The sequence below is a fragment of the Solanum lycopersicum genome, chromosome 5, assembly GCF_036512215.1.
Source record: "Solanum lycopersicum chromosome 5, SLM_r2.1".
Taxonomy (NCBI): domain Eukaryota; kingdom Viridiplantae; phylum Streptophyta; class Magnoliopsida; order Solanales; family Solanaceae; genus Solanum; species Solanum lycopersicum.
In genome coordinates, this window is record NC_090804.1 from 1,730,132 (window position 1) to 1,739,859 (window position 9,728).

Genomic DNA, 9,728 nt, shown 5'->3' on the forward strand with positions numbered 1-9,728 from the left:
ACCGTTAAGTCCTTAGAAATGGAGACACTTGGTCCCCACGGGCAAACATGCCCATTTTCTAGGTCAAACGAGCCCTAGAGCACGCAAACCCCCGTTTTATCCATTTTTATGTGTTGTAGTCGATGAATTTTTTGTGATCCAAAATTCTCGATTAATTTTTGCTAATATTTTCAATGGACGTCCGTTAAGACCTTAACAATGGAGTGAGTTTGTCGCCACAGTCAAAACGACACATTTTAAAGGTCAAATGAGCCCAAAGCAGATAAAATCTCAATTTACCGATTATCATAAACAGCCCAGATCACCAGCTAAGGCCCCTAAATGACCGCTCAGTGATAAAGGTGGTAGGGGTGCAGAGACAGCCAGGAGGTTTGCCTAGAAGCAGCCACCCTTGAAAGAGTGCGTAATAGCTCACTGATCGAGCGCTCTTGCGCCGAAGATGAACGGGGCTAAGCGGTCTGTCGAAACTGTGGGATGTAAAAATACATCGGTAGGGGAGCGTTCTGTGCTATAGTTCATGAATTTTTGGTGATTCAAAATTATGAATTTTTTTGCCTAATATTTTCATGGGCGTTCATTAAGACCTTAGGAATGGAGTCAGTTGATACCCTTGAGAAAACATGTTCATTTTTAAGGTCAAACTAACCCAAAGTAGGTATACCTTCATTTTGCCGATTTTCGTGTGTTATAGTTCATGGATTTTGGTGATCCAAAATTCGATATTTTTTGGCGAATTTTTTCATGGACGTTCGTTAAAACCTTATCAATGGAGACCAATTGATCCCCAGGTGCAAACTCGCCAATTTTAGAGGTCAAACGAGCCGAGAGCATGTAAGCCTTCATTTTGTATAGTCCATGGATTTTTGGTGACCCGAAATTCTAGATTTTATTTGCTAAAATTATTCATAAACGTCCTTTAAAACCTTAGCAATGTAGTCAGATGGTCCCCACGGGCAAACCGACCCATATTTAAGGTAAAACGAGTCCAGAGCAAGTAAACCCTCATTTTGCTGATTTTCTTGTATTATAGTCATAGATTTTTGGTGATCCGAAACTTTAGATTTTGCTTTGCCGAGATTTTTCATGGACGTCCGATAAGACCTTAGCAATGGATTCAATTGGTTCCTACGAACAAAATGATCCATTCTCAAGGTCAAACAAGCCCATAGAAGGTAAACCCCTCATTTTGTCAATTTCGTGTGTTGTAGTCCAAGGATTTTTGGCGATCAAGATATTCAAATTTTTTTGTCAAAAATTTTCATGGACCTTTATTAAGACCTTAGCAATGGAGACGGTTGGTCCCACAGGCAAACCATTCCATTTTCAATGTCAAAAAATCCCAGAGCATGTAAACCCTTATTTTGCTGATTTTTCGTGTGTTATAGTCCATACATTTTTGGTGATTTGAATTTTGAATTTTTTTTTGCCAAAACACTTCATGGACGTCTATTAGGACCTTTGCAACATAACCAATTGGCCTCCACAGGAAAACCGATCCATCTTCAAAGTCAAACGAGCCCTAGAGCAGGTATACCCCTATTTTGTCAATTTTTGTGTACTAGTCCATTGATTTTTGGTGATTCAAAATTCTGATTTATTTTGTGAAAATATTTTTTGGACGTTTGTTAAGACCTTAGAAGTTGATCTAATTGGTCTTCACAGGCAAACTGACTCATTTTCAAGGTCAAACGAGTACTATAGCAGGTAAATATCATATTTTTTTCTAATTTTTGTGTGCTATAGTTCATGAATTTTCGGTGATGTAGAATTTCGATTTTTTTTTGCCAAAATTTTTCACGAACGTTTGTTAAGACCTTAGCAATGGAGTCAATTGTTCCCCACGAGCAAACATACCCATTTTTAAGGTCTAACGAACCAAGAACAAATTAATCTCTATTTTGCCGATTTGATGTCTATAATCCATGGATTTTAGGTGATACAAAACTTCAAATTCTTTTTGTTGATTTTTTTGCTTTGACGTCCTTTAAGACCTTAACAATGGAGCCATTTGGTCTCCAAGAGAAAGACCCATTTTCAAGGTCACACTATCCCCAAAGTAGGTAAACCCCTATTTTGTCGATTTTCATGTGCTATAGTTCATAGATTTTTGGTGATCAAGAATTCTGGATTTTGTTTTACTGAACTTTTTCATAAACATCCGTTAAGACATTAGTAATGGAGTCAGATGGTCCCAACGGGAAAATAGACCAATTTTCAAGGTCAAATGAACTCGGAGTAGGTTAATCGCATTTTGCTGATTTTCATGTGCTATAGTCCATGAATTATTGGTGATCCAGAATTACGACGTCTATTTTCCCAATTATTTTGTGGACATCGATTAAGAGTTGTCTATGGAGTCATTTGGTTCTGACGGCCAAAACGGTTCATTTTGAAGGTCAGACGAGCTTCGGAATAGGTAAACCTCTCATTTTGCCATTTTCTTGTGCTATAGTCCATCATTTTTTTTGTGATCCCGAATGCCGACGTTATTTTTGACGAAAATTTACATGGACGTCCGTTAAGATTTTATCTATGGAGCTAGTTGGCCCTGACGTTCAAAACGACCTGTTTTGAAGGTCAAACGAGCCCTTGAGCAGGTAAACCCCAAGTTTACCGATTTTGGTGTGCTATTCTGTGGATTTAAGTTGATCTAGAAATTTGATGTCTTTTTTGCACAAATTTTTTGTGGACATCCGTTAAGATGTTAGTTATGAAATTAGTTAGCCATGACGATCAAAACGATCCATTTTCAAGGTCAAGCGAGCCCCGAAGAAGGTAACCCCTCATTTTTTCAATTTTCATGTGCTAGGGGGAAATAGTGAATTTTCAAGTTCAAACGTGCTCCAAAGCAAGCAAAGGCATATAGCCTATGAAAAAGATAAATTTTATCGATTTTTGTGTGCTGCATCCCGTTGATTTTTTTAGATTCAGAAATTCCGAAACAAGATCGCCAAAATTTCTTATGGATGTTGGTTAAGACTTTAGAAATGAACCAGTTCGCCCCACAGGGAAAATGATGCATTTTCAAGTTCAAACGACCCCCAAAGTAGACAAAGACATATTTTATCAATTTTTTTGTGCTATAATCTATGTATTTTTTAGTCTAGAAATTTCAAAATAAAATGGACGAGATTTTTCATGAACGTCCGTTAAGACTTTAGAAAGTGAACCAATTCGTCCCACGGGAAAAATTAGTACATTTCAAGTTCAAACGAGTCCCAAAGTCGGCAAAGATAAATTTTACCAATTTTCGTGTGTTATAGTCCATAGATTTTTTTAATCCGAAAATCCTAAAACAAAATGGTCGAAATTTTTCATGGACGCCCATTAAGACCTTAGAAATGGAACTAGTTCGTCCCATTGGAAAAAATGGTGCATTTTCAAGTTCAAACTTGTCCAAAGTAGGCAAAGGTAGATTTTACCGATTTTCATGTGCTATAGCTCATGGATCTTTTTTGATCCAGAAATCGCGAAACAAAGTGGCCAAAATTTTTCATTGACATTGTTAATACCTTACAAATGGAACCAGTTCATCCCGCAAAAAAATGGTACATTTTCAAGTTCAAACAATTCCAACAACAACCAAAGACTTATTTTACCAATTTTCATTTGCTATAGCCCATGGATTTTTTTGATCCCAAAATTTCAAAAGAAATTGGCCGAAAATTTTCATAGACGATCGTTAAGACCTTAGAAAATGGAACCAGTTCATCTCGCGGAAAAAATTGGTGCATTTTCAAGTTCAAATGGGCCCCAAAGCAGGCAAAAATAAATATTATCAATTTTCATGTGCTATTGCCCAAGAATATTTTTGATCAAGAAATCCCAAAAAAATGGCCAAAATATTTTATTGACGTCCATTAAGACATTAGAAATGAAAACAGTTCCTCCCCGGGAAAAAATGGTGCATTTTAAAGTTCTAACGAGTCAAAAAACAGGCAAGACAGATTTTACCGATTTTCGTATGCTATAGCCGATGATGTTTTTTTATCCAGAAATCAAAAAATTAAATGGACGAAATTTTTTAAAGAATTCCGATAAGACCATAAAAATGGAACCAGTTCGTTCCACGGGGAATATGGTGCATTTTCAAGTTCAATCGAGCCACAAAGCAAGCAAAGACAAATTTTATCAATTTTCGTGTGTTATAGCCTATAAATTTTTTGATCCATAAATTCCTAAATAAAAAAGAAGAAACTTTTTAAAGACGTCTGTTAAGACCATAGAAATAGAACTAGTTCATTCCACGGGAAAAAATGATGCATTTCAAGTTGAAACGAGCCCCAACGGAGGCAAAGACATATTTTACCAATTTTTTGTGCTATAGCCCATGGATTTTTTTATCCGGAAATCCCAGAACAAAATGAATAAAAATTTTCATGTACGTACATTAAGACCTTAGAAATGAAACCAGTTCGTCTTGCGAGGAAACAAATATGCATTTTCAAGTCCAAACGAGTCAAAAAAGGCAAAGAAAGATTTTATCGATTTTCGTGTGCCAAAATGATAATTTTTTCATAGACTTGTGTTAAGACCTTAGAAATGGAAAAAAGTTTGTTCCGCGAGAAAAAATGGTGCATTTTCATGTTCAAATGAGCTCTCAAGAAGGGCAATGCAGATTTTATCAATTTTCGAATGCTATAGCCCATGAATTTTTTTGACCCGGATGTCCAAAAATGAAACGACAGAGATTTTTCATGGATGTTCATTATGATCTTAGAAATGGAGTCAGTTTGTCTCGCGAGGAAAAAATGATGTATTTTCAAGTTCAAACGATCCCAAAGCAGGAATAAACAGATTTTATCGATTTTCATATACTATAGGCAATAAAAAAATTTCCCAAAAATCCCAAAACAAAATGACCGAAATTTTTCATTAGCATTAATTAAACTTTAGAAATTGAACCAGCTCGTCCCGGGGGGGGGGGGGGGGGATGATGCATTTTCAAGTTCAAACGAGCTCCAAAGAAAGCAAAGGCAAATTTTATCAATTTTCGGTGATATAGCCCATGAACTTTTTGGATCTAGAAATCCCAAAATAAAATTATCAAAACTTTTTATGGATGTCCGTAACGACCTTAGAAATGGAACCAGTTCGTCCGCGGGGAAAATAGTGCATTTTTAAGTTCAAACAAGCCCCAAAGCAGGCAAAGGCAGATTTTTATCGATTTTCATGTACTATACCCATGGTTTTTTCTTATTCAAAAATCCCAAAATAAAATGACCAAAATTTTTCATGGACGTCCGTTAAGACCTTAGGAATGGAACAAGTTCGTCAGAGAGAAAAAAATGGTGCATTTTCAAGTTAAAACGAGTCCCAAAGCAGTCAAATGCAGATTTTTTTGATTTTCATGTGTTGTAGCCCATGGATTTTTTTGATTCGAAAATCACGAAACAAAATGGCTGAAATTTTTAATGGACGTTCATTAAGACATCAAAAATTGAACCACTTCGTCTCGCTAGGAAAAATAGTGCATTTTTAATTTCAAATAAGCTCCAAACCAGGCAAAGACAAATTTTACTAATTTTATGTGTTATAGCCCATTAAATTTTTTGATCAGAAACTTCCAAAACAAAATGACCAAAAAATTTTCATGTACGTTTGTTAAGACCTTAGAAGTGAAACCAGTTCGTCCCGTTAGAAAAAATTATGCATTTTCAAGTTCAAAGTAGGCAAAAGAAAAATTTACCGATTTTTGTGTGCCAAAATGGCGAAACTTTTTTATAGACGTCCTTTAAGACCTTAGAAATGAAACAAATTTGTCCCCCGGGAAAAAATAGTGCATTTTCATGTTCAAACGAGGCCCGAAGAAGTAAAAGACATATTTTACCAATTTTCGTGTGCTATAACCCAAAATAAAATGACTGATTTACCGATTTTAAGGAGCTATAACCCATAATTTTTTTATTCGAAAATCACGAAGTAGAATTGCTGAAATTTTTCATGGACGTCTGTTAAGACATAAGTAATGGAACCAGTTCGTCCTACAGAAAAAAATGGTGCATTTTTAAGTTCAAATGAGTCCCAAAGCAAGCAAACACAGATTTTACTGATCTATGTGTGATATAACCCATGAATTTTTTTATTCGAAAATTTCAAAATAAAATGGCTGAACTTTTTTGTGGACGTCCGTTTAAACCTTATAAATGGAACTAGTTCGTCCCGCGAGGAAAAAATGATGCATTTTCAAGTTGCAACGATCCATAAAACAGGCAAATGTAGATTTTTCCAATTTTCGTGTGCTATCTATATATTTTTTTGATCCAGAAGTCACGAAAATAAATGATCAATAAATTTCATAGACGTTCATTAAGACCATTGAAATAGAACCAATTAATCTCGAAGGGAAAAATTGTGCATTTTCAAGTTTAAACGATCTCAAAGCACGCAAACACAAGTTTTACCGATTTTTATGTGCTATAGCCTATGAAGTTTTTAATCCATAAATCCCAAAATAAAATGGTCAGAATTTTTCATGGGCTGTTAAGACCTTAGAAAAGGAACCACATCGTCACCTGAGGAAAAATATTGCATTTTAAAATTAAAACTAGCCCCAAAGCAGGCAAAGACAGATGTTACCAATTTTTGTGTGCTATATAGCCCATGAATTTTTTTGATATCGAAATCGTGAAATAAAATAGCCAAATTTTTTAATGGACGTTCGTTAAAACCTTAGAAATGAAACTAGTTCATCTCGCGGGTAATAATGATGCATTTTCAAGTTTAAACGATTTACAAAACAGGCAAAGACAAATTTTACTTATTTTTGTGTGCTATAGCGCATGAATTTTGTTTTGATCCCAGAATCATGAAAAACAAAATGGTTTAAAATTTTCATTCATGTCCATTAAAACCTTTGAAATAGAATCAGTTCATCCCGTAGAGAAAAATAGTGCATTTTCAAGTTCAAACGAACCCCAAATTAGGCAAAGACAAATTTTTTTGATACAAATATCCCAAATAAAACGGTCATATCTTTTCATGGATGTCTGTTAAAACCTTAGAAAAGGAACCAGTTCATAACACGGGAAAAGTGTTGCATTTTCAAGTTCAAACGAGCTCCAAAGCAAACAAAGAAATGTTTTACCAATTTTTGTGCACTATACCCCATGATTTTTTAATTTGAAAATTTTGAAAAAACATAGAAAATTTTTTTCGTTGACGCTCGTTAAAACTTAGAAATTGAACCAGTTTCAAGTTCAAACGAGCCCAAAGCACACAAATAAATATTTTACCATTTTTCTTGTGCTATAGCTCATTGATTTTTTTATCCGAAAATATCAAAATAAAATGACCAAGAATTTTCATGGACGTCCGTTAAGACCTTAGAAATGGAATAAGTTTGTTTCGCATGGAAAATGGTACTTTTACAAGTTCAAACAATCCCAAAATAGGCAAAGAGAGATTTTACCAATTTTCGTGAGTTATAGCCCATTAATTTTTTTTGTCAAGTAATCCTGAAACAAAATGAACAAAATTTTTCATAGACGTCCGTTTAGATCTTTAAAATGGAACCAATTCATCTCGAGGGGAAAAATAGTGCATTTTCTAGTTCAAAACAAACCCCAAAGCAGGCAAACGGAGATTTCACCGATTTTCGTGTGCTATAACCCATGGATTTTTTAAATCAAAAAATTTAGCTACAAAATGACCAAAATCGTTCATTTTCATTCGGCTAAATCATCCCTCGGGTAAAAAAAGTTGCACTTTAAAGTTCAAATGAGCTCCAAAGCAGGCAAAGGGAGATTTTTCATGTGCTATAAGCACATTGATTTTTTTTATCGAGAAATCCCAAAACAAAATGAATGAAATTTTTCATGGACGTCTGTTAAGACCTTAGAAATGGAACGAGTTCGTACCGTGGGGGAAAATGGTGTATTTTCAAGTTCAAACGAGTCCTAAAGTAGGCAAAGACAAATTTTACAATTTTCGTATAGTATAGCCATGGATTTTTGATCCATAAATGCCGAAATAAGATGATCGAAATTTTTTCATGGACGACCGTTAAGACCTTAGAAATTGAACCAGTTTGTCAAGTGGGGAAAATGGTACATTTTCAAGTTCCAACGAGTCCAAAGCAGGCAAAGACAAATTATACTGATTTTCATGTGCAATAGCCCATGGATTTTTGTGATCTGGAAATCCCAAAATAAAATGGCCCAAATTTTTCATGGACGTCGTTAAGACCATAGTAATGATAATAGTTCGTCATATAGGAAAAAATAATGAATTTTCAAGTTCAAACGATCCTCAAAAGAGCAAAGGAAGATTTTACTGATATTCGTGTGCTATACCACATTGATTTTTTATCCGAAAATCTCAAAAAAAATTGCTGAAATTTTCCATGGATGTTCGTTAAGACCTTAGAAATGGAACCAGTTTATTCCGTGGGCAAAAATGATGTATTTTCAAGTTCAAACGAATTTCAAGTAGTAAATGCTAATTTTACCGATTTTCAAGTGACATAGCCCATGATTTTATTTTATTCGGAAATCCCAAAATAAACTTTCCAAAATATTTTCATAGACGTCTTTTAAGACCTTATAAATGGAACTAGTTCATCTGCGGTAAAAATAGTGCATTTTCAAGTTCAAATGAGCCCTAAAGCAAGCAAAGGCATATTTTATCGATTTTCGTGATCTATAGCCTATTAATTTTTTTTAATCCAGAAATCCCAAAACAAAATGATCGATATTTTTCATTACTTTCGTTAAAATCTTAGAAAAGTAAACAACTTGTCACGCGGGTAAAAATAGTGCATTTTAAAGTTGAAATGAGCCTCAAAGCTCGCAAATATATATATTACAAATTTTTATATTTTATAACCCATTGATTTTGTCGGATCCAAAAATTATGAAACAAAATGGCCAAAATTTTTCATGGACGTCTGTTAAGATCGTAGAAATAGAAACAATTTGTCCCGCATAAAAAAATGGTACATTTTCAAGTTCAAACGAGCTCCAAAGCACGCAAAGACTGTTTTTATCAATTTTTCGTGTGATATAGCACACCATTTATTGGGTGATCCGGATTCCGATGTAAAAAAATGCCAAATTTTTTCGTGGACGTCCGTCAAGACCTTGTCTATGTATACAGTTGGCCATCACGGCTTGTCCGACCCATTTGGAAGGTAAAACGAGCCCCGAAGCGAGCATACCCCTCATTTCGAGAATTTTCGTGTGCTATAGCACACCATTTTTTGGGTTATCCGAATTTCGACGTCAAAAATGCCAAATTTTTTCGTGGACGTTCGTCAAGACCTTGTCTATGCATACGGTTGGCCATCACGCCTTGTCCGACCCATTTGGAAGGTCAAACGAGCCCCGAAGCGAGCATACCCCTCATTTCGACGATTTTCGTGTGCTTGAGCACACAATTTTTTGGGTGATCCGAATTCCGACGTCAAAAATGCCAAATTTTTTCGTGGACATCCGTCAAGACCTTGTCTATGCATACGGTTGGCCATCACAACTTGTCCGACCCATTTGGAAGGTCAAACAAGCCCCGAAGCGAGCATACCCCTCATTTCAACGATTTTTGTGTCCTATAGCACACCATTTTTTGGGTGATCCGAATTCCGACGTCAAAAATGCCAAATTTTTTCGTGGACGTCCTTCAAGACCTTGTCTATGCATACGGTTGGCCATCACGGCTTGTCCGACCCATTTGGAAGGTCAAACTAGCCCCGAAGCGAGCATACCCCTCATTTCGACAATTTTCGTGTGCTA